The sequence below is a fragment of the Desmodus rotundus genome, chromosome 6 (genome assembly GCF_022682495.2).
Source record: "Desmodus rotundus isolate HL8 chromosome 6, HLdesRot8A.1, whole genome shotgun sequence".
In the NCBI taxonomy this organism is placed as follows: Eukaryota; Metazoa; Chordata; class Mammalia; order Chiroptera; family Phyllostomidae; genus Desmodus; species Desmodus rotundus.
This window is the reverse complement of record NC_071392.1, coordinates 71321944-71348928: the sequence shown is the minus strand read 5'-3', so window position 1 is coordinate 71348928 and position 26985 is coordinate 71321944. Positions and strand designations below refer to the sequence as shown.

The following is a 26985-nucleotide window of genomic DNA, read 5'->3' as shown; positions in this document are numbered from 1 at the left end:
ACAACCCAGGGCTCCACCGCAGGGAAATAAAGCCTCAGACCTCTGAATGAAAATGCTGTGGGGGTTGCGGCGGCAGCAGGAGAGATTCCCAGCCTCACAGGAGAGGTCGTTGGAGAGACCCACAGGGGTCTAGGGTGTGCACAAGCCCACCCACTCGGGACCCAGCACCAGAGGGGCCCAGTTTGATTGTGGGTATCAGAGTGAAAGATTGAAATCTGGTGGAGAGTGGAGCAGGTGCCATTGCTCCCTCTGGGACCCTCCCCCACATACATCTTCACAGCACAGCGACCAGCGTCACCCTGCCCTGGTGAACACCTAAGGCTCCGCCTCTTTAAGTAACAGACATGCCAAGACAAAAAAAAAAAAATGGCCCAAATGACAGAACACTTCAAAGCTCCAGAAAAAATACAACTAAGCGAGGAAGAGATAGCCAACTTATCGGATGCACAGTTCAAAACACTGGTTATTAAGACGCTCACAGAATTGGTTGAATTTGTTCCAAAACTAGATGAAAAAATAAAGCCTATGCTAAGAGAAAGAAAGGCAAATGCACAGGGAACCAATAGTGATGCGAAGGAAACTGGGACGCAAATCAGTGGTGTGGACCAGAAGGAAGAAAGAAACATCCAACCAGAAAAGAATGAAGAAACAAGAATTCGGAAAAATGAGGAGAGGCTTAGGAACCTCCAGGACATAGGGGGGTTGCCAGAAGGAGAAAAGGAAGAACAAAAAATTGAAAACTTATTTGAACAAATAATGAAGGAGAACTTCCCTAATCTGGCAAAGGAAATTGACTTCCAGGAAGTCCAAGAAGCTGAGAGAGTCCCAAAGAAGCTGGACCCAAGGAGGAACACACCAAGGCACATCACAATCACATTACCCAAGATGAAACAGAGGGAGAGAATCTTAGAAGCAGCAAGAGAAAAGGACACAGATACCTACAAAGGAGTTCCCATAAGACTGTCAGATGATTTCTCCAAAGAGACCTTGCAGGCAAGAAGGGGCTGAAAGAAGTATTCCAAGTCATGAAAGGCAAGGATCTACATCCAAGATTACTGTATCCAGCAAAGCTATCATTTAGAATGGAAGGGAAGACAAAGTTCTTCTCAGATAAGGTCAAGTTAAAGGAGTTCATCATCATCAAGCCCTTATTATGTGAAATGTTAAAGGGACTTACCTAAGAAAAAGAAGATAAAAAATATGAACAGTAAAAATGACAGCAAACTCACAGTTATTAACGACCACACCTAAAACAAAAACAAGAGCAAACTAGGCAAACAACTAGAACAGGAACAGCATCATAGAGATGGAGATCAGATGGAGGGTTGTCAATAGGGGAGTGGGAGGGGGAGAGGGGGGGAAAGGTACAGAGGATAAGTAGCATAGATGATAGGTGGAAAATAGACAGGGGGAGGGTAAGAATAGTGTAGGAAAGGTAGAAGCCAAAGAACTTATAAGTATGACCCATGGACATGCAGTATAGGGGGGGAATGTGGGAGGGAGGGGGTGGGCAGGATGGAGTGGAGCGAGGGGGGGGGAAATGGGACAACTGTAATAGCATAACCAATAAATATATTAAAAAAAGAAAAAAAAAGATAGAAACATTTCAAACAAACAACCTAACCCTACACCTACAAGAACTGGAGGAACAACAACAAAGACAGCCCAGAGCAAGCAGAAGGAAGGAAATAACCAAGATCAGAGCAGAGTTAAATGACATAGAGACTAAAAGCACAATTCTAAGGATCAATGAATCCAGGAGCTGGTTCTTTGAAAAGATAAACAAAATTGACAAGCCTTTAAGTAGGCTCATCAAGAAAAAAAGAGAGAGTATCCAAATAAACACAATTAGAAATGAAAGAGGAGAGATTACAACTGATACCACAGAAATACAAAGGATTGTAAGAAATTACTACGAAGAACTGTATGCCAAGAAATTTGAAAACCTAGGTGAAATGGACATATTTCTAGAAAAATATAATCTTCCAAAACTGAATGAAGAAGAAGCAGAAAACCTGAACAGACCAATAACAGCAGATGAAATTGAAGCAGTAATCAAAAAACTCCCAACAGACAAAAGCCCTGGACCAGATGGTTTCACAGGAGAATTCCACAAAGCCTTTAAGGAAGAGCTAACCCCTATCCTTCACAGACTATTCGAAAAAATCCAAACTGATGGAAGACTCCCAAACTCTTTTTATGAAGCCAGCATCATCCTAATCCCAAAACCAGATAAAGACATAAGGAAGAAAGAAAACTTCAGGCCAATATCGCTAATGAACATAGATGCTAAAATTCTCAACAAAATATTGGAAAACCGCATCCAGCAATACATTAAAAAGATGTATTGTTGGATCCCACCATGACCAAGTGGGATTCATCCCAGGGATGCAAGGATGATACAATATTCACAAATCAATAAACATAATACATTACATCAACAACAGCAAAGACAAAAATCACATGATCCCATCAACAGATGCGGAAAAAGCATTTGATAAGATACAGCACCCATTTCTGATAAAAATACTCAGCACAGTGGGAATAGAGGGAGCATTCCTCAACATAATAAAGGCCATATATGAGAGACCTCAGCAAACATCATACTCAATGGACAAAAACTTAGAACTTTCCCACTAAGATCAGGAATAAGACAAGGATGCCCTCTCTCACCATTCCTATTCTACATAGTATTGGAAGTCCTAGCCACAGCAATCAGACAAGAAAAAGCAATAAAAGGCATCCAAATTGGAAAGGAGGCAATGAAACTGTCACTGTTTGCAGATGACATGATAGTGTACATGGAAAATCCTATAGACTCCACCAAAAGACTACTGGATCTAATAAGTGAATTTGGCAAAACAGCTGGATACAAAGTCAATACTCAGAAATCAAAGGCATTCCTGTACACCAACAATGAAACTGCAGAAACAGAAATCAGGAAAAAACTCCCATTTCATATAGCAACAAGAAAAATAAAGTACCTAGGACTAAACCTAACCAAGGAGGTGAAAGACCTGTACTCAGAAAACCACACAACACTGAGGAAAGAAATTAAAGAAGACACAAACAAATGGAAGCATGTACCATGCTCATGGATTGGAAGAATTAACATCATCAAAAGGGCCATACTACCCAAAGCAATTTATAGATTCAATGCAATCCCTATTAGAGTACCCATGACATATTTCACAGATATAGAACAAACATTTCAGAAATGTATATGGAACCATAAACGACCCCGAATAGCTGCAGCAATTTTGAGAAAGAAGAACAAAGCAGGAAGGATGACAATACCTGATATCAAACTGAATTACAAGGTCACTGTAATCAAAACAGCCTGGTACTGGTATAAAAACAGGCACATAGACCAATGGAACAGAACAGAGAGCCCAGAAATAAACCCAAGTCTCTATGGTCAATTAATATTTGACAAAGGAGGCAGGATCATAAAATGGAGCAAAAACAGCCTCTTCAACAGATGGTGTTGGGAGATCTGGACAGCTATGTGCAAAAAAATGAAACTCGATCACCAACTTACGACATACACAAAAATAAACTCAAGGTGGATAAAAGACTTAAATATAAGTTGTAACACCATAAAAGTCCTAGAGGAAAACATTGGCAGGAAAATCTCAGACATTCCACACAGCAACATCCTCACAGACATGTCCCCTAAAGCAAGGGACATAAAGGAAAGAATAAACAAATGGGACCTCATCAAAATAAAAAGCTTCTGCATGGCTAAAGAAAATAGCACCAAATTACAAAGAGAACCAACAGTATGGGAAAACATATTTGCTAATGATACCTCAGACAAGGGCCTGATCTCCAAAATATATAAAGAACTCACACGACTCCACTCCAGGAAGACAAACAACCCAATTAAAAAATGGGCATAGGACTTCAACAGACACTTCTCCAAGGAAGACATATAGAGGGCCCAGAGACATATGAAAAGATAATCAGCATCACCAGCCATCAGAGAGATGCAAATTAAAACTACAATGACGTACCATCTCACACCGGTCAGAATGGCCAACATAAACAAATCCACAAACAAATGTTGGAGAGGATGCAGAGAAAAGGGAACCCTAGTGCACTGTTGGTGGGAATGCAGACTGGTGAGGCCACTGTGGAAATCAGTATGGAATTTCCTCAGAAAACTAAAAAGGGAACTGCCCTTTGACCCAGCAATTCCACTGCTGGGATTATACCCTAAGAACCCTGAAACACCAATCCAAAAGAACCTATGCACCCCAATGTTCATAGCAGCACAATTTACAATAGCCAAGTACTGGAAGCAACCTAAGTGCCCATCAGCAAACGAGTGGATCCAAAAACTATGGTATATTTACACAATGGCATTCTACGCAGCAGAGAGAAAGAAGGAGCTTATACCCTTTGCAACAGCATGGTTGGAACTGGAGAGCATTATGCTAAGTTAAATAAGCCAGGTGGTGAGAGACAAATACCATATGATCTCCCCTTTAACTGGAACATAATCAATAGAAGAAAAAAGGAAACGAAATATAACCAGAGACATTGAAGTTAGGAACAATCTAACAATAGCCAGGGGGGAGTGGGGTGTGGACAGTGGGAAGAGGGGATTACAGGAACTACTATAAGGACACATGGACAAAATCAAGGGGGAGGGTGGAGGTGGTGGAGGGAGGTGGGTTCAGCTGGGGTTGGGTGGAGGGATGGGGAGAAAAGGCATAGAACTGTAATTGAATAACAATAAAAAAATTTTTAAAATTTAATTGAAAGTATCAATATGAAAAAAATAATAATAATACTATACTTCTTAAAGCCAAGCACTTCCAGAAACTTTGCCTGTAGTGATCATGCCGTAAATTAGAAATCTTGATAGGGTCTCTTTATCCTTGTTTTGCAATTTGAGTTTGGTATTTTTACTAGCAAGACATCTCCTCATGAACCCTAGTGCGCTAGCTATGTGGTCTGAAACCTTAGATCATTAGCCTACTTAGTAGTTGATTTGAGAACACATTTCTAATGTGAATAAGGTCATTAAGTGCCCTAGAAGCCAATTACCTTTGTTGGAAGGGCACAGTTTACATTAAAATACTAGCAGGTTTTCTTATCATGTGTACCTTTAGCTTGAAGGTAAATCACATGAGAAATGATAATGACAGAGCTCAAACCTCTCAGCACTAGTAAAAAGTCTACTCAGTTCAAATGATCTTATAACAATATGCAGGAATACTATCTTCACATAGGAAAAAAAGTGTCAATTATTGGTGTCACAGCCTCTTATAATTAGACCAGTTATTCATCAATTTGCTTCTGCCTGTTTTGTTATATATCTATAAAAGTATATTTGTAGGGAAGAAGAATAGGAAAATAAGGATATTAGAGAAAGGTTTATCGTGAGGTTGAAGTAGATGGGAACTTGGAAATCATCTCTCTTCATTTTCCAAAAGAGAAGACTGAGGGCTACAAAAAGTAAGTGACTTATCACTCTCATTAGAATTATAGGGAAAAATACCAAGTGTCAGTGATGGGTAATTTTCTGTGGCAACTTAGCTTAGCCACCATACCCAGATATATAGTCCAACATTCTTCTGGATGTTCTGTGAGAGTGTTTTATTTTGATGTGATTTGGTTTGATTTTACTGTATTTTATTTTGTTTTAAACAGATCATGTATTTTAATAAGGTTGCTACAAGAAATTTAGACCACCCGTTTGTGAGGATAAAGCCCATTGTGAGAGCACACACAGAGTGCAGATAGCCCAGAAGCCAAGGGACAGCTTTGATTTTTGGCAGAATTTGTGAGCGCATGGCTTTCTTATGAACCTTGTGCTGCTCTGTAGTCTCATATTTCTCTTTCTTAAAGATCTCACCCTCCTGGTGTCTGGGCTTGCACAGTGCCTTCTTCTTGAAGGAATTATCCATGAGATGTTTGGGGATGGTTCACACCACTGATATTAATTTGGGTGAAGGTGATGATGACAAATTTCTAGTGTGTTCTACACAGAGGAACTCAAAGGAGGGACAGAGGTCCAGTCACAAGTAGCAGGCCATGGCTCAGCTGCGTCAGGAAAACGACCCTCTTACATCTGTGATGCCCAGTGAGGATGATCAGATTGGCCCTGGAGTGCCCTGACCAGTGTAGCTCAGCATAAGTAAAACCAGGTACAAGAAGCACCCTGAATGAGTGGCTCAGTTTCTTGGAGTGTCATCCCATACAGCAAAAGGTTGGGGGTTCTATCCCCTGTCAGGGCACATGCTTAGGTTGCAGGTTCAATCCCCGGTTGGGATGAACATATGAGAGGCAACCAATCAATGTTTCTCTCACATTGATGTCTCTCTTTCTCTCTTTCTCACTCCCTTCCCATCTCTCTAAAAATAAATAAATAAAATCTTAAAAAAAAAAAAAAAGATTTGCCTCAGAATGACCTGATCTACAGGTTTCTCATATGCTGAGTAAAGGGTTTCTTGCCATGGCTCAACAGCTTTTGAAGCACATCTTCACTGGAATAACATCTACACATTTTGCAAAGTTTAACCACTTGGCTACCACCAATCTTGTTGCCACCAGTTGGTTTTGTGACAGTAGCAAGAACTTTCTCCTCTTTTTCTTTTCAATCCTGGATTTAGCTGCAGAATACTTCCTCTTGTACATGGCCTTTTACGAATACATAGCCGACCAGAAATACCTCCCAGTTCCTCTGAATAGGACAGGGTTTCAGCTGCAGTGGGGCTTCCCCCTCTTAGGCATCTTGGCCTTGAGCTTTCCCTTCTTAACCTTGCCACCAGCATCAGCCCTCTTGGCTTCAGCGTTCTTCTCCTTAGTATCCAGCTTCTCAGTTTTTTCACCCACTATCTTGAAAGACAAGAAAGAGAACTAAGGTCCTGTGTAAGGGTGTTTTTAGATGAGATTAATATTTAAGTCAGATTTTGAGTAAAGCAAGCACCCTCCTTAATGTGGGTGGGCCTCATTTAATCAGTTGAAGACTTGAATAGCACAGAAAAGACTGACTTCCTCCAAGGAAGAGTGAATTCTGTATGAGATGGCCTTTGGATTTGAACTGCAACATCGGCTCACCTTTGGCTCTACAGCCTTCCAGCTCACCCTGCACATTTTTAACTTTCTGGCTTCCATAATCACGTGACCCAATTCTTTAAAATAAACCTCTCTTTGTGTCTGTATGTGCGTGTGTATGTGTGTGTGTATCCTCTTGGTTCTGCTTCTCTGGAAAACCCTGACCAACAGAGTGTCATAAATTACATGTACATACAAGTGAAAAAAGAAATGGGCAAAATCAATTGTCTTTTCTTCTAAATGTTTTCTTCTTAACTTTTTGGAAGGAACTTTGAAAAACAACTATGATAAGCATTATACAAAAAAATGGAATTTTCTTTTAAATTAGTATCTTGAATCATGAACTAATTTGTTTATCTTCTCTTACTCTGAAGTGTTTGACTAAACAGCTAATCAAACTGCATAATCATAAAGCCATTCATTTTCTAAGAACAACAAAACTGATCTTTCTGTTGCAAGGAGGGAAATCAGTGTTTTTAGCCCATAATCAGGTACCTACATCATATAGATATATATAATTATTCATCATGTCTGCCTGCCCCTATGCTATTCTCAATCAACTTCTCTTCCTTTAAAGCATATCTCAAGGCTCCTGTTGGCCATGACATTTTCCTGTTGGCTACAGCTCATGTTTATCTCTCCCTTCTCAAACTCCTTTTTCACTTGAGCACTTTATCTCCCACTATTTTTTAGCTGTCTGAATCACCCAATATAGTGATTAACCTTATGGGATTATCTTTTAAGATGAAATAGAGGCATTCAGGCTGAGAGAAAATGCCTGAGTGACTTAATCCTCCAGAACTTAATCATACAAGTGGTGTCATTGCAGGACGCAGCGGAAAGTAAGAAGCGTGGTTATAGAAACTAAAATCTGGACTCTTCTCCTGGAGAATTTAAATAATTATATTGTAAGATATGGGTTGTAAGAACAAAATTGGAGAAAATATATAAACTCAGACAAAAGTGGGAGTGTGGGAGTGTGCGAAATTTATAGGATGATCCCATGCAACATGCTAAGAGCTCTTGGGGAGGTGAGGCAGCCCAAAGAGTCTTGTGCTATGTATGGGGTTTCGCCAACCCTAATCTCTTCTGTTTGTAAAATCACTCCTTCTCTGGGAGGCAAAAATCTTCCAAAGTCTTTCAAAATGTGATTAATCACATTTCCTATCTCACACAGAAATGTGATTAATTTTAACCACATCAAGACGTTAAGATTTGTCTGGAGGAATCATCACACTTCCAATTAACTTTCCATTTCTCTTTCCCAAAACACACACTTGAAGTTATGAAGTATTCCATAAAGTTTAGATATGTGCAATGCAGCATTTACAAAATGAGTGTTAATGCTCATTAAATTTCTGGAGAAAAAGATTAAGAAACATTCTGAAAAGCTTTTAAAATGTAAAACACCTGATTCAGTATAACTAGCAAAACATTTCTCAGGTTTAATAGCTAAATAATATTGATTATAAATGTAAAGATCTTTTTATATTCTTTGAGACTGTGACTTACATCTTCTTCATAATGGTTTGCCATATTGTTGTTCTGCTGAAGTCAACTGCTGTGTCTAAGCTGTTTTATGGGCCAATTTGAATAATTGAAGGTGGTCTGCAGCCCACAGCCAGGGAAGAATTAAAGTCCTTAGTCCCAGAGTCAGCAATGAGCTGAATTCTGCCAAAAATCACTGAGAGAACTTATAAGCACATCCTGCACCAGGATTGTGAGCCTAAGCTCTAGCTTGAAGCCTTGTCTGAGACCATGACCTTGAACCAGAGGACCCAACTAAATTTTGCTCAGATTCCTGACCCAGAGAAACTGGAAGGTAATAAATGTTGTTTTAAGCCTCTAAACTTTGGAATGATTTAACAATAGATGGCATTTACACACTCCAATAAATGTTCTTAGTGAATATGAATCTCCTCTATCCTTGAATGATACCATTCACTCTGAAAGTCAATCACAAATTATCTTGCATTGTTTAATTATAATTAATTGGTCATTTTTCAGTGGGGTTCTACACATAATGGGTATGTGTGCATGAATGTGTGTGTGTTCTGTATGTGTAAAGTGGTTGTGTGTTTAAGGGGAAGTTTAAATGAAGTTAAGTGGGTTGGGCCCCCAGGCCACTTTCCTCTTTTTTAACTTCTAAAAGCATTTGGCTATGATAAATGTTTAATTAGGGAAGGAAGGCATTTTTTTTAACTATTAAAATTATCAGCTTAAATGTTTTATTTATTAAGTCTTGTCCACCACTAAACTTAATACAATGTGAGCTTTTCAAAGACCAGGAACTAGTAGATAATTTTAAACAGTCAGAAAATGTCCTTCAGGTATCCAAATCTAAAGGTTCCAACCTAGAACTTCTAAGTCACACTTTATAAAATATAATTCAATCAAGTAAAATAAAATCAGAAGTCTGAATATGAAGCAACAGTATTACTACTTTACATCTTAAGAATGTGATTAACATAATTAATTTAGGGAACAAAATTGATTCTATGCCTGAATTACCCATTTAAGCCATAAAATAATAGAATCTCAAAGTTGAAACAGGTCATAAAAGTTATCAATACTTAAAATACCCACCTGATGTTTTAACTTCCCAAAGACCTCATTATCAAGTTGCTGATCTCTTCTTAAAAAAGCTGTGATATCAAAGTGGAGACTTAAGAAGCAAGTTCTTGATTTGGACTGAAGATATTACCCCTGAAATCCACACAGTTGGCCTGTCCATTTTCAATAACAATTTAATAAGTTCAGTATAACAGGTAAAGCCACTGCATCCAGAAGTAAAACATTCTATAAAATGGTACAACACAATACCTTAATTTATTCATTTATACTTTTTTGTATTCTTCTCCACTGCTCATGCAACTTTTCAAAAATGTTCTCTTCCGTCACCTGCTCTTCTGCACTTTCTCGCTCAACACTGCACTGACACCGCTCAGATGTTGCTCTTGCTAAGATTGGCAATGATATTATATGACAGTATTTCTGTCTGAAACTCTCTAATATATATTTCAATATTTAGAAGGCCAAATAATTAAGATGTTTTGCTTTATCAAATATTGAAAGTAAGAGAAAATGAAGACCAAAGATGTCTCCTAGATGCTTAGTTTTAATAATGCTTGCTCAGATTTTCCCTCTTCTTAATGTGTCTTAGACCTTGTTGTGATAATTTCAGTGGTTTTCAGAGAGAGAAACAAAAAAAGGAAGAAGGCCACTAAGGAGAGAGGAAAATTAGTAGAAGGATACGGAAGGAGTTACAGTGGAAGTAAAGGAAGTCTCAGGTCCAAATGGTGAGTAGGCCTGCCACTGCAGCATCAAGCCAGGGGCCACAGGATATTCTATATGGTATTACAATGCTGCATGGTATGAAGAGTAGGATCAATAAAATGGCATTGGTCCAAGCAAGAGAGCACAAAGTATATAAAACAAAGTGGAGTCACTTGTGTCAACCAAGATGGTTTCCAGTCAGCCATGACACTTTGGTTCAAGAAGGAAACTACCTAAGTCACACTAGACCCACCTGGTAAGGAGACACACTTAAGATATCTGTATGCGTGATCAGAACAGCCATATCTGCAGAGTGGGACCACACAGAGATAGGCTCCTGGGGCAATTCCCCAGTTGCCACCAGGGGTGCCAAGACAATTATCAAGAGACCCAGAAGGGTGGTGTCCACCATTTCAAGGTCTAACTGAGGCAGGCTCCAGACCATGCTGAGACAGCTGAGCTCCACATACAAACATGCTGCTCCATGCCATGCTGTTTCCTTTGGCATCAACTGCCAGAGGCTGTGCCCTGCTGACTGAATACTTTGCCTCCCCTGCTACCCACCTGGCTCCAGAGATCCTTCCTTGCAAGACTCTGACAAGTCTCTTGCCCACCATGCTGTCTCTCGGACCTGCAGACTGAGACTCTGGGACTCAGGTTCCTTATTCCCCACTGATTGTTGTGTGTGTGTGTTGTTTCTCTTAGGATGTTAGAGTGTGAGTAGGATATTAATGTAACTTGATGCTCTACTTTGAGTGAGCCGGCATTCAATAAAAGCTGAGTGAATAGCATAGTTACCTTGTGTGACTCTTATCTATTCCTTGGTGCCGAGCTGCTCAGCAGGCAAGTAGCTGAGCAGTTGCCAGTTCACTTATGGGAAAGACTATATTGCAAACATACACTCATGACAATCTTAAAGAGTGGTGACTAGCTCTACGTAATATTATATTTAAGTATATTTTACTGTTAAATTAATTCAGTTTGGTGCTGGTGTCTGAATAGACAAACACATGATACAAAGTATAAAATCCCAAATACAGTGAAATGCACAAATACTTCTATAATTAAATTTAAATCATCAAGAAAAAAATGTGGTTTTCAATAAATTGTCTTTATACAACTGGATAACATCTGGGAAAACAACAACAAAACAAAATGAAAGCTAAGTAGGAGCTCCATATCACTTCTTACTCCAGAATATTAAATCCCAGATTTAGCAGACTTAGACATGGCAATAAATAAATTAAACAAAAGCCTTCATTAAATGAAAGCTTTTCTAAGCATCACCCCAAATCCAGAGGCTACAAAAGACAATACAGATAAAAAGAATAAATATCAGCAATTTGTGCATGTCAAAACATTCTAAACAAATTCCAAGATAAACAGCAACTGATGATAAATGGGATGTATTACAAAAAATTTATTTTCTTAACAAACGAAGGACTTCAAAATTGGTAAAAGACAAAAATAACCAGAAGTCAGTAAAGAAAATGAGTCAACAAGGGACCACAGTTAAAAAAAATTGAAGTGCTTTTTACATACACCTATACTCTACCTCTATTACATGCATACAAAGAAAAAAATATTAATTTAAAATATAAATTACAGGTTCCAGCCAAAACGGAGGTATAGGTAGAGACCTTTCACTTCCTTGTACAACCAAAAGGAGGATAACAACCAATCTGAAATCCATAAACAACCAAAAGCACCAGAAAATCAAACTGCATGGAACTCTGAGAACCAAGGAATTAAAGAAAAAATCAACCAGACCTGTAAGGCGGCGGACTGCCCGACTGACTCAGAAAAACCATGGTGACTTGGCGGACCTTGAGGGCAGGGCTGGCTGCCAAGCTCAGGGGGCTTCGCAGGAGGGGCTGATGTAAGGGGATTCAGAGGTGGCTATGGGCTACAGCAGTTGCAGTGGTAGGAGAAGCTCCCAGTCTCACAAGAAAAGTGCACTAGAGACTAGTTGGTGAGCTGCACTGTTCCCTCTCAGGCCCCTCCCCAGCAGGCAGCACTACAGTGCAGCAAAGAGGGTTGCCCCACCCGCTGTGAAAACCTAAGGTCCCGCCCCCTTACAACCTATCAGCTGCGCCAAGACAAAGAAATGTGGCCCAAAAGAAAGAACAGAGTGAAGCCTCAAAAGAGAACTAAGCATGGAGGAGATCGCCAACCTATCGATGGAAAATTTAAAGCCTTAGTAATCAAAATACTCACAGATCTGATTGAGCTTTGTCAAAAAATGAAAAAAAACAAATGAAGTATACCCTAAGTGAAATGAAGCAGAACGTTCAGGGAACCAACAGTGACAAGAAGGAAACCAGGACTCACAGAAATGATTTGGAACAAAAGGAAAAAATTAACATCCATCCAGAACAAAGAAGAAACAAGAATTTGAAAAGTGAAGAGACTCTTACAAACCTTTGGGACAACCTGAAATGTTCCAATGTCCGAATTATAGGTGTGCCAGAAGGAGAAGAGTAAGACCAAGAAATTGAAAACTTATTTGAAAACATAATGAAGGAAAACTTCCCCAATGTGGTGAAGGAAATAGACTTCCAGGAAGTGCAGGAAGCCAAGAGAGCCCCAAAGAACTTGGACCCAAAGAAGAACACACCAAGACACATCATCATTAAGTTACCCAAGATTAAATATAAAGAGAGAATCCTAAAAGAAGCAAGAGGAAAGGAGAGAGTTACCTACAAAGGAGTTCTCATTAGACTATCAGCTGATTTCTCCAAAGAAACCTTGCAGGCAAGAAGGGGCTGGAAAGAAGTATTTGAAATCAAGAAAGACAAGGACCTTCATCCAAGATTACTCTATCCAGCAAAGCTTTCATTTAGGATGAAAGGGCAGATAAAGTGCTTCTCAGATAAGGTCAAGTTAAAGGAGTTCAACATCACCAAGCCATTAGTATATGAAATGTTAAAGGGACTTATCTAAGAAAAAAGAAGATCAAAAATACAAACAGTAAAATGACAGCAAACTCACAACTATCAACAAATGAACCTAAAAGAAAAGAAAAACAATGAAAACAAAACTAAGCAAATAACCAGAACAGGAACAGAATCAGAGAAATGGACATCACATGGAGGGATTTCGGTGGGGAGGGGGAAGGGAGGAATATGGGGGGAAAGGTACAGGGCAGAAGAAGCATGATTAGTAGGCATAAGGTAGATGGGGAATGGAAAAAAAATGGTAAGAGGACTCAAAGAACTTACATGTACAACCCATGGATATGAACTAAGGGGTGGAATGCTGGAGGGTTGAGGGGGCAGAGCAGAGTGGGGATAGAGGGGGAAAATTGGGAAAACTGTAATAGCATAATCAATAAAAATACTAAATAAATATAAGAACTAAAAAAAGGAAAAATATAAATTACAGTTTTTAAGCATTCATATGGGTAAAAATTTAAAAGTTCCATTTGTTAAGAATATATAGAAATAGGAACTGTTAGCACATTTTGGGTGAAATCATGAATTCCTACATTATTAAAGGTTATTCTAGAGCCCCTATGAAAATAATGCTCATACCATTGACCTTTAATTTGTTAGAACATACCCAAAGATATACTTGCCAAGATGTTTGTTTTACTTATTGCCACTAATTATTGTACCAAATATCAGTAATATTCCATCAAAAAGAGTTATTTTACAATTAGATCCATATGTGGTTGCTTGTGGGAAAGAGAATTTGGGTTTAGGAATCAGGGGTGGAAAAGACATTTCCTTCTATTCCTCTTCTAGTTGTTTGATGTTACACTAAGTGTACATGTTACTTTTTAAAGTACACAGAAACACACACACTTAAGATAATGCTGGTAAAGAAAAATGATCCAAAAGAAAAATGAAGAGTGGAAATGCGTGATAAAGTCAAGAGTTAGACTGAGTCACAAAATGTCTGAAAAGTTATTCTCAAAGTTTGTACATTTGCAAGAGTTGTGGCACAGATAAGCCTTTGGTGTCATGGTGAGTATATGGCCATTTATAGAAATTGATGATGATATGATCAGGAAGAAAAATCAATTTCTAAAACAGACACAACCACTTGTGCTCCAGAGACCTTTCAGCTGGAATAGATGAAGCATAATACACTTCGCTAGATACTTAATTCTGTGACACAATTCACAGAAAGCTCTTTTATATAATGTTATTATTCCAAAGTTTATTTCAGAACATTGAAAAATCTATTTTATAGAGGTGTACTATGGTAGATTTCAGGCTTTCTGACTATAGGGCTTAATCTGGTAATACAGTTTAGAAAAAGCATCCATGGGTATTATTTTTTTCCACTGAAGAACTGAGCAGCATTAAATTCAATACTATAGTCTGGGCCACTTACTTGGAATATAGCAACTGTATGTTCCAGGTAAACGCAGAGCTGCACAAATCAGCAAGACTGGTGATAGGAGAATGATTTGTTTGTGAAAACTAAAGAGCCACTAGGACATAGATCTCAATGCAAGGCAATGAAATGCCATCCTACATTTGTATCATGTAAGGTGTGTGCAGTTTGTAAAGGTCTCTAGCATAAATTGACATTTTATTTCTGACTGAAGCAACAACTCTGAGCAGCAAGGTAAGCTATTATGGAAGAAGAAACTGACTGTGTGATTTGGTCAATGTCATAAGGGCAGGTAAACAACAAGCCAGGTCTAACTACCAGACTTTTGATTTCAAATCTGGACTCTTTTCCTTATATATAGTTTATTAACCCTGATGAATACATATATACATACATATATATTTAAAGTACTAACAATATAATTAACTTTAAATATATATAAATATTTTATATAAAATATTTTATTTAATATAAAATATAATTAATTTTTTAAAATTAATAACATAACATAATATGATACTAAAAACAATATGTGTATATATTTAAATATATAAATATATTTTCATCTCCTAAGTATATTCTTTTTCTGCTGTCCCAACTCTATATATTATTAATTCTCTTACACTTTCTAGGAATCTATTTTTTTACTTGGATTTTGGATGCAAAGAGAGCTGTGGTGGAGAAGGGATGTGGGGTCAAGTGGTAATACACACACACACACACACACACCCCTGACACACACATGTACAAACATATGTAAGAATGGAGCATACCTTATTGCTGATGAGGAAAAGGGGAGCCACTGGGGTCTGAGAAGAGAAATGATGTCTAATAGGTAGACCCATACCTGACAACACAAAGCTTCAGAGAGTTCAGAGAAGAGATGGGGAGACAGAATTTTCTTACTCAGCCTATGAAGAAAAAGACGGTGGGCAGAAGTTGTAGCAGAGCACATTGGCCAGTGGGTCCTTACCCTGCTTTCTTCCAAGGCCTGTACCAAACCAATGTTTAGATTATACTGAAAAAACAAGGCTATGAAAATACATTTGTATGTATTATATGTTAACTTTTATTAGTACTAAGAAGGAAGATGTAATCAAATGTCTGTTTTAGTTTTTAAGTTTTGATAAATTTATTAGAGGACTAAGAAGGCAATCAAGCTATGCACAGAATGGACTGAGGGTATAGATTCCTTAGGGATACACACATCTGACAGAGGAAAATAAAATCAAATGTCTAGAAGCATTGTGTAAATTTTTAAACTTATTCACATAGGAAGAGTTCCATAGTAAACATGTGTATACTTGCTTTGTCCTCACTACTAGACTGTAGGATTCTTAAGACTGAAAACTTCTTTTCTGTTTCTCTCTCTTGTATAACACATTGCCTTAGCTGTTGTCAGTGTCATATACAGCTTTCTAAATTCTTACATTAAAGAACTTTGGATATATAAATATACAAAGATGTTTGTTTTCTGAATCATACAGGCATAGAATGAAATGCTGAATTACATTGGTTCTACCACTTACAAATTAAGTGAGTATGTCACTGAACCTAAAATAATTTTAATAATAATTATCCCATGACATTTTCATGAAGATTAAATAACTCATTTGAAGAACTTGTACGATGTGAGCAAACATCATTAGTAGTCATCATTAACTGATTTCCTTGACTAAAGGAAGAAATCATGCACTGTCTTTAAAAACACTCGAAATGGGAATATACTGGGTCTCAAAATACTGCATCTCATCCAAAGAATGCTATAGTTTGATAGTTTTCAGAGCAGCTACTTGTATATAGTTCATATCTTTGAAATTAGCTATAGTCTTTGAAGGAAAGATACCTTTCAAGGAATTGAGAAGGCTTATGTCAGGTTTAACTTCATGATTTGACCCAACAGTATGTCCACATCTGTCTAAAAATGCACTGGGAGTTCCTATCATTCTCCAAAAGCAGACCTGACCTGCAAGACACCAGATCCCTGTGAAATACAACTTCCCACTCAGACAAAGGATGTATCTTGGCTCCAAATTGCTCTTCACAATTTTAGCATTCAGGACATGACTGAACTAAAGACCAGTTTAGACTCTAGTCTCTCTGCAGATAAATAAATCATGGGCACAATCTCCAAGACAGGAGGAGCTCTGGATGTTCGGAACAGCTGAACACATACACGCACGAAAGACCAATCTTGAGCACATATCCTAAATCCCTTTGGCATTCTTGGGCACATCATTTGATATCAAAAATTCCTTTTGTAGAGAAATTTTCATTGAGGTTTTAATGGTATTTATGGATTTGTTTCCTACTATTCTTGTCTAAAGAGTAATGTGATACAAGATTCCTGTTCTGTGGATTGAAATCTACTGGCTTATCTTGTGCAGGCATGTTTTTCAGGTTATTAATAAATTATCAGTATCAGAAAAAAGTAATATGAGATGTATATTAGAAAAATCTAAATACATTCATTATTCTGACATTTAGAAAATTCTAGATTGATGTTATGGATAAAAATCATTTTAAGAAAAAATTCCCAGCTCTGAATTCTTACTATGCTACAGATATATGAGATAATGATTAGATCTAGAAGAATATGCATGGGGCACTTTATACATGTAAATGACCACCAGTGTGCAAATATCTACTTATGGTAATCCATATCTATATCTACAATTATATATCTCTATCTCCATCCATCATTCATCTATCCATTCATTCATCCATCCATCCTCTGGGTCAAATTCAGTCAATTTCATGGTGAGAAGAAAACGGAAGCTAAAATAAGCACATCGCCATTATTATAGATCCTTTCAGATATTGGTACAGTGATGATGTAGGTCCAAAGGATTCTTTCATCTGGTATAATCAAGAATTGCCCTACTGGGTACACCATACAGAAAGAGGCAGAGGTACATGTTTAACCAGTAGTATAGGATGTTGACTAATTCATTCCCAGGTTTATGTTTATTCTTAACCCAACTTCAAACAATTAATTTGCAAGCTTTCTCTCATTTCTGCTTCTGATGAGAGCAGCCCATTTGATTTAATGTTGGCTTTATATTAAATTAATAGACACTTCTCATCTAATGTCAAGCATCAAAAAAGGATTGGCTCAGAAACTGAAGATGATTGTTGGATTTATTTAAACAACAAAGCACCAATGACTCACATTACCATATTATTATTAACCAATCATTAATTAGTTCATAATTTTCTTTATTTTTCAGAATGAAGCAAATTCCAAGAACTTAACCTAAAACATTTATTTTATAAAAACACAAACTTAGACAAGTAGTTTAAAAACACTGAAATAAAAATGTGTGCTTGTGTGTGTCTGTGGGTTTTAATAAAGTGAGATCCATTTTGGCACTTGGATGTGAAAATTAAAGACCTATGTGCCTTCCCTTTATGCTTTGGCAGATAGAAATTTAACAAATTCCATGCCCGGACTATGCACTCAGTGTATTCGGAAATGCTGTCCTGGGGAGCATGTATGAAGAATGAGGGGATAAAAAGGAAGAAGGGAAACTGACCCAAGTTGTGTTTACACAGTGACCACCATTTCGAGGGACAGATATGTGACCTTGGGGGACCTCAGAGGATCCTGGTTGAGAAATGCAGTCTGTGGGATATGAGTTGGGATGCTGTTAGGTTGCACCTGTGTTAAGCTGTTTGATGTCCCTGTTGAACAGGCTGCCACAATACACACGGGCTGGTGTGAAAGACGTACACATTAAATGGTTCATAAAAGGGAGTCAGAAAAAAATTAAACAAGACAAAAGTGTTCAGGATGCTAGCCTGAAACTATAAAGTGAACAATAAGATTAAATGAAAAACATATAGTCTCTTTACATTATGAAAATTAAAGTTTCTTTGGCATTTTATATTAAAAGCTTGGAAATCTGACAGCCTTGTAATTAGAAATATTTTAAACAGAACTCTCTTTTTGTTATATAGGAAAGAAATTCTATCAAACACATACATAACCTTTAAAAAATCACCACTGCTATTTTAAATCAGATTTGTTAAAGAATTGTTAGACTTCCTTTAAATTACTTCTGTAGTACATATGAGTTTAAAAAAAAAAAAGCAGAACTCTCTCTTTCGTTGTGTTTTTCCTTACATAATCAGGCTGTGCCTGATCACCTTAGCATCCTGATTAAAGTTATTCAGTTGCTCCAAAAATTCTGTTTAAAAAGCCAATTGTATATACACAAAGTTCTCACTAGGAAAATCTACACTAGTCATGCAGAGTCCTTTGACTTACTTTTTGTCTGGAAAAACAATTATATCTGATTTTCATGGTTTTAATTGTTGCAATCTCCACCCGAAATGCCACTGAACTTTCAGTGAACAAATTTATAAGCAATGTCATATGTTTTACTTTGAAATGCCTCCTTTCTCTAAACCAATGGAGACTTAGGTACAACACAAAAAAATACTCAACTGGGTGTCCAGACACTTGAGTTCTGCACTGAGCCCCGCCAGCAGCCAGGTGCATACAGGTGGGAAGGCCAGTTTAGCTCTCTCAGCCTCACAACCTACTTACTTACTAGTCAATGACTAAGTACAATTTTAGCTCTAGAAGCAGATTTAGAGTCAGGCTGATCTCTGATTTCAGCTCCGGCACTGACTGAATCTGATATTTGGGGCAGATCATTTAATTCCTCTGACTCTCTGTTCCATCAGCTGTTAATTGAAATTTTAAAATACTGATTCAGGGTTTTGTTTGTTTGTTTGTTTGTTTGAGACCCGAAATAACTTATGTAAAGCATTAGCAGAGAGGGTGGCCCATTCTAAACAGTATTAGATTTTCTTATTATTTGTCCCTTTGCAGAATGCAAAGCAAGAACCCAGTGGCCAAAGTTCTCTGCTACCCTGGCATGCAGCCTTTCCTCACATATGCCAAGGACTGGACTTCCCTCATCCATCATGGGCTGAACTTGGACTTCCCACATCTTCCCTAATTCCTGGCCTGCTTTGTCTCCTCCAGGAGGATGACATGTGGATCCCAAACTCACTATTCTCACATCAGCACAGACTCACGCTCTATTGCTCTAACCACATGTGTGTGTGAGTGTATTCTCCCTGATGTGGTATCTCCCTGCAGCTATTTCTCTCCTTTGTCACCACACACTCTAAAGAGCTGTCTCCACAGCCTACCTCGACTTTCTCTCTCATCCACTCCTCATCCCACCTGTCAGCCGCTTTTACACTGGTTCATGCAAACCTCTCTTTCCAGGGTCCTGAACAGTCCCCATGACATGATCCAGCACAGACGTTTCTGTCGTCTCACTCCCCTCTCAGCACCGTGTAGCAGAACCTAGCCCTCACTTTGTTCTAGGACACTCCCTCTCTTAGTTCCCTGCCACTAATTCATCCTGAGTTTCCTGCTATTAGGAGATGACTGATTGCCAGTTTCTTGCTAGATTCAGCTTTCTGTTCAGCCCACTCTGGTAGAGTCAGCCAGGGCTCAGTCCTGGTTCTTCTCTCAAAACTAAATCCCCACCCTCCAAAAAAAAAAAATCTATCCTCATGGATGTAAGCATTGCTTAATGCTACTTATGCACAACTTTGAAAAGACAGGTGATAGATGCTTGCTAGATAAATACAGGTTGTTACTCTCCGGCATATGACTGCTCAGGTTAAAATCCTAGTTCTGCCACTTATGAGCTGCAGAACTTTGGACAAATCATGTAACCTCTCTGTGTGCCTTACCTTATTTCCATTTCATAGTGTTATTGGAAGTATTCATCAATACTGAGTCCTTTAAAAAGTGTCTGGCACATAACAAGTGCTAGATAAATATTTACTATCATTGCTGTTTTTACAGTAATTTGGTTCATCACTCCCCTCCTTAAACCCTTCTTCCACTGCATCTAGAACAAAATTCAGCATCTTTATGTCAGCTTAGCAGGCCCTGCATTGCCTGACACCAGCTTCCCCCTCAATCTCAGTTCACACCCTCCATCCCCTCCTGTTCATTATCTTCTTGTCACATAGCTCTTTTTACTTTTCAAGCTTCTCAGACATGACAACATTCTTGTCTCTGGGATTTTGCACACATCCACCCACCCTGCTTTCCTAGGTGGCTCCTTCACACCCTTTAGGATCAAGTGTGAGTATATCTTCCATTTCTTACACAGTGTTCCATGGCTACATAGCCAGGCCTGCTCCCTACTTCCCTACCCCAAATTTCTACCTGGGCCCTTCTTTTTTTCCTTCACAGCACTCAATAGCTGATATTGATGGTTTTCTCTTTGTTCTTCTTTGCTAAAGTGTAAGGTTCAAGAAGGCAGGAATTCTGTTTTCTCTGCACTGTTCAGTGTCCCATACTTGCAAGGCACTCAAAGCTATTTGTGCAAAATTCAGTAAAAGAAGATATTGGAGAGTAGTGGCTTTCTTTTTTTTTTCCCCCCTCTCAATATAAAGTACAACTTTAAATAGATTCACTGAGGAAGGATCTTATAAGGAAGTATTCAAGCAACATTAAAAACACACTGGCAAATGATGCCACAGTGAAAGTCAGCTGGCCTTGACCAGTGTGTCTCCCACTGACCCCACATGACCCCACAAATGGAAAGGTCTCCAGCTCCATTCCAGGTCAGTACACATGTCTGGGTTGTGGGTTCAGTTCCTAGTCAGGGTAGGCACAAGAAGCAACCCATCAATATTTCCTTCTCATTCTCTTTCTCCCTGCCTTTCCTTCTAGAAAGAAGTAAAGGAAGGAAGGAAGGAAGGAAGGAAGGAAGGAAGGAAGGAAGGAAGGAAGGAAAAGGAAGGAGGGAGGGAAGTCTTCTGCATTTCTGTTTTTTCTGTATTTTTTAATGAATGAAAAAAAGATGTTATACTATTTGTATAACATGTGTGTAATACCACAAATTGTCCCTGTTACTAAATAAAATGCACTACTTGTTTTTCCCATGTTTACAAATTTGAAAAAGTTAACAGTCTCTTTTTTTTACTTGCAGAATGGTACTTTGTTTAATAGACAGCATAGATTTCATACATATTGATTATCAGGCCGATGATCTGCTCCAGCACCTTCTGATTCCTCCAAATTGGCCATCTGCTTGGCTACACCTTCTATCTGCTGCAACCTGGTCTTCTGCTCCACACCCACACCTTCTGTCTCCTCCAACTGGGCTTTCTGCTTGCCTCCCACACCTTCTCTCTGCTCCAACCTGAGCTTCTGCTTGGCTCCAACATCTCTGTCTACTCCAACACCCACCTGCTTGACTCCCACACTTTCCATCTCCTACAACCGGGCTGTCTGCTGGCCTCTAACACCTTCCATATCCTCTGACCTGGCCTCCAGCTTAGCCCCGAGACTGTCCCTGTCCTTGGAAAGGACCTTCTTCTCACCTCCCATACCTTCAGTCAGCTCTGACCTGGTCTTCTGTTCAACTCTGACATATTCTGTTACCTCTGACCAAGCCTCATGCTGGACTCCAACACTTTGCCTTTCCTTGAACCAAGCCATCTTCTGGCTTCCAACACATTCTGTATCCTCTGATCTGGCCTCCTGCTTGGCTTTGACACCATTACTGTCCTCCAATAGTGCCGTCTGCTCACCTCCCAACCTTTAGTCTCCTCTGACCATGCCTTCTACTTCACTACGACACATTCCTTCTCCTACAATCAGGTCAACTGCCAGCTTCAGAGACCTTCTGTATCCTACAACCAGGCCTTCTGCTCACCGACCTCACCTTCCCTCTGCCACGACTGAGCATTGTGCTCCACTACAACACTTCTGTATCTTCCAACCGAGCCTGCTACTTGACTCCCACAATTTCCTCCTCCTCCAACCAGCCCGTTTGCTGGCCTCTGGTTGACATTTTCCGTCTCCTCCAACTGGGCAGTCTGCAGGACTTGAACATCTTGCTTATTCTCTGATCTGGCCTCCTACATGACTCCGATTACTTTCCAGTCTTCCGTTCAGATATTCTGCTTGCTTCTTACACCACACCTTTTCTTTGCCTGCACTAGGACTTCTGCTAGACTCCAATACATTCCATTGTCTATGACCTGGTTCTCTGTTCTCCTGCCACACATTCTGTCTGCTGCAAACTGGTTCTACTCAGCACCCATGACATCCACAACCAACATGGTCTTCTTCTCAGCAAAGACACATTCTCTGTACAACTAATGAGCCTCTTCAGAAGTCACACTTTTAGTCTCCACCAACAGGACAGTCAGTTGGCCTGCAACACCCATCGTATCCACTGATCTTCCATGTAGATTGTTTCCAACGCCCTTCCACTCCTACAAAGGACTTTGGGCTCACCTCCCACACCATACCTCTGTAAAAGAAATTTCTCCTTGCATCCCACACCTTCTGTATGCCACAGAAATTCATTCAGCTGGCCTACAACATCTTCTGTCTCCTCTGACCAGGATGCCTCATTGACTCCCACACTTTGTATTTCCAACAACCAGGCCAAACGTTGCCCTCGACACATTCTGTATACTCTGACCTGGTCTCTGCACATGTCCCACACCTACTTGCAGCAACCTGGTCCTCTGCTCATCTACCACAACTTCCAACAACCCTGACTGGGCCTGTGGCTGCCTCAGACTTCTTCCCTCTGCCAAGACAGGGCCTTCCGCTCACCTCCAACTCCATCCCTCTGCTCTGACAGGACCTTCTGCAGGCCTCCCACATTTTCCCTTTGCCCCATAAGGCTTTCTGCTCAACTCCCAAACCATCTCTCTCACTGGAAGTTAGCAGGCCTGTTAGGGGCAGAGAGAAGCTGTGGTATGGGATGGGTGCAGAGGCCCGGTGTTGGCAGAGGGAAGGTGTACAAGTCCAGCAGGAGGCCTGTCAGGGTAGACAGAAGGTGTCGGAGACGAGCACAGGACCAGGTTACAGCTGATGGGATCAGTGGGACATACCCACAGACTGTCAGAGGATACAAAAGATGTGGGAGGACAGCATTTGGCCTGGAAGTTGCAGACAGAAAATGTGGGAGTCAATGAGGACCCCTGGTCAGAAGAGACAAAAGGTTTGGGAGGTGGGCAGAAGGCCTGGCTGGGGAAGATCCAAGGTGTGGGCTGCAAGCAGAAGGTTCTGTGGAAGAGGCATGTTGTGGAAAATGAGCCAAAGGCCCTGTCAGAGACCTGAAAGGGAGATGCAACCAACGGGGAGGAAAGATCACTGGATACAGAAGGTATAGGAGGCCAGCCAACTGTCCAATTGGAAGAGACAAAATGTGTGGCAGTGCAGCAGGAGGCTCCTCAGGAGGAGAGAGAACATAACAGAACTAAGCAAAAGACACGGTCAGACCAGACAGAAGGATTGGGAGGTGAACAGAAAGACTGGTCGAGGTGTGGGACTGGAGCAGAGTGGCTAGTAGAGGCAGAGAGAAGGTGAGTTAGATGAGCAAAAGACCTATTCAGAGTAGATGAAAGGAGTGGGAGGCTAGCAAAAGGTTAACAGCAGAGAAAAGGTGTGGGCAAGTAAAAAAGGCAAGTAGAACTGTTCCTCTGCTCCTCTCCCACACCTTCCATCTATACTGATTGGGCCTCCTGCTTCCTTCCAACTCCTTCCCACTGCTCTGAGAGGGCCTCCTGCTGGCCTATTACATCTTCCTTTTGCCCCCACTAGGCCTTCTGTTACCTCCCAAAGCTTCTGTCTCACCATAAGCTAACAGAAGGCATGGTCCGGGCAGAGATAGGATGTGGTGTGGGAGGGTGCAGGAGGCCTGTTGTTGGCAAAGGGAAGGTGTGAGAGGCCAGGAGAAGGCTCTGTCAGGGTGGACAGAGTGTGGGAGATGAGCAGACGACCAGGTTGCAGCAGGTGGAATGCAAGGATACACGGGAAAGACTACAACAGAGGATACAGAAGGTGTGGGAGGCCAGCATTTAGCCTCATTTGAGGAAACAGATAGTGGGAGTCAAAGAGGCCTTATGGTCAGAGGAGACATAAGGTTTGAGAGGCAAGCAGAAGACTTGGCCGGGATAGACCCAAGGTGTGGGCTGCAAGCATAAATTTCTCTTGCAGAGGCACAGTAGGGGAGGTGAGCAGAAAGCAAGGTCTGAGAGCTGGAAGGGTGTCGCAGCCAAGCGGGAAGAAACATCATCAGGTACAGGCAGTGTGGGAGGCCAGCCGACTGTCTGCTAGGAGGAGACAAAACATGTGGGTGTCCTGCAGGATGCTCCTCAGTTGCAGACAGAACATGTAGGAGGCAAGCAGAAGACAAGGTCGAAGCATACATAAGGAGTGGGAGTTGAACAGAAAGACTGTTCCAGGTGTGTGAGGGGAGCAGAGGGCCTGGCCCGGGTAGAGGGAAGGAGTGGGAGGTGAGTAGAGGACCTTTTCCTCTGCTCCTCTCCCACACATTCCATCTACACTGACTGGGCACCCTGTTCCCTTCCACTCTTTCCCTCTGCTCAGACAGGGCCTTTGGCTGCTCCAAACTGGTCTTCTGCTCGACTCCCCCAACTTTCCTCTGCTCTGACCTGGTCTTCTACACAGCTCTGAAACCTTCTGTTTCCTCTGAACAAGTCTCCTGATTGCCTCTTTCCATGTCTTCCAACTGCGGGACCCCAACATCATCTTTGTTCTCTGATCTAGCCTCTTGCTTGGCTCCGACTGCTTTCCTGTCTTCCCACAGGGCTTTCTGCTGACCTCCTAAACCTCACCTTCTCTGTCTCTGGATGAGGACTTCTCCTAGTCCCCTATACCTCCAAACTGCTATGACCAAGTCTTCTCTTCACCTTCTATCTACCACACCTTCTGTCTCATCCAAGCCGGTCTCCATACGCCTCCCATACTTTCCATCTTCTATGACCTGGTCTTCCCTTCTCCCCCCACACCTTCTGCCTGCTTGAAACTCGTCTTCTGCTCTGCTCCCACAACTTCCATCTTCTCCACCCTGCTCTTCTTCTCAGTTCAGTCACCTGACTCCACACAAAGAGCCTCTTTCCGAACTACCCCACTCTTTGTCTCCACCAACCAGGGAGTAGACTGGCTTGCCACACCCTCAGGATCTGCTGATCTTGCCTCCTGATTGGATCTTATGCCCTTTCAGCCCTCCCAAAGGACTTTGGGCTCAAATCCCACACCATGCTTCTGTAAAAGAAACTTCTGCTTTCATCCCAAACCTTCTGTCTTCCTCAGCAAGGCTTTCTGCTAGCCTCCCAAACCTTTTGTCTCCTCTGTCCGGGAGTCCTCATAGACTCCCACACTATCTGTCTCCAACAACCAGGCCTCCTGTGGGCCTCCAACACCATCTGTACCTCTCACCTGGTCTCTGCGCCTGTCCCACACCTTCCATCTGATGCAACTTGGTCCTCTGGGTGTCTCCCAAAACTTCCAACCTCCAAGATTGGGCCTGCAGGTTCCCCATACGGCTTCCCTCTGCCAAGATGGAGACTTCTGCTCGCCTCCAACTCCTTCCCTATGCCCTGACAAGCCTCCTGCTGGATGAAGACACCTTCTCTTTGCCCCCACTGAGCCTTCTGTACCTCCAAAACTTCTGTGTGACCCACAGCTTGCAGATGGCATGGTCCAGGCAGAGATAGGGTGTGGTTTTGGAGGATGAAGAAGGCCTGTTGTTAGCTGAGGGAAGGTGTGGGAGGCCAGCATGAGGCCCTTTAAGGGTGGACAGTAGTTGTGGGAGACCAGCAGAGGAACAGGATTCAGCAGATGGAATGCGTGGGATACACTCGAAAGACTACATCAGAGGATACAGAAGGTATGGGAGGCCAGCATTTGGCCTCATTTGAGAAGACAGATAGTGGAAGTCCAAGAGGCCTCATGGTCAGAGGAGATAGGAGGTTTTGGAGGTGAGCAGAAAGCCTGGCTGGGGAAGACCCAAAGATGTGGGCTGCAAGCAGAAGTTTCTGTTGCAGAGGCATGGTGAGGGAGGTGAGCAGAAGGCAAGGTCTGAGAGCTGGAAGTGTGACACAGTCAAGCAGGAAGAAACATCAGCGGTTACAGGCGGTGTGGGAGGCCAGCTGACTGTCTGCTAGGAGGAGACAAAACATGTGGGAGTCCTGCAGGATGCTCCTCAGTTGCAGACAGAATGTGTAGGAGGCAAGCAAAAGACAAGGTCAAAGCATGGAGAAGGAGTGGGAGATGAACAGAAAGACTGGTCCAGGTGTGGGAGGGGAGCAGAGGGCCTGGTCCCTCAGAGGAAAGGAGTGAGAGGCTGGCAGAAGGCTGGTCAGGGTACAGAGAAGGTGTGGGAGGCAAGCAGAGGACCCATTCCTCTGCTCTTCTCCCACACATTCCACCTACAGGGAATGGACCTCCTACTTGCCTCTCACTCCTTCCCCCTGCTCAGACAG

The 26985-nt window shown here is 41.1% G+C and overlaps 1 pseudogene; it reads right to left on the bottom strand.

The window, feature by feature from the left end:
- Positions 1 to 5694: 5694 nt before the first annotated feature.
- On the bottom strand, positions 5695 to 10789 carry LOC112299820 (large ribosomal subunit protein eL6 pseudogene; annotated as a pseudogene).
- Between the last annotated feature and the right edge of the window lie 16196 nt (positions 10790 to 26985).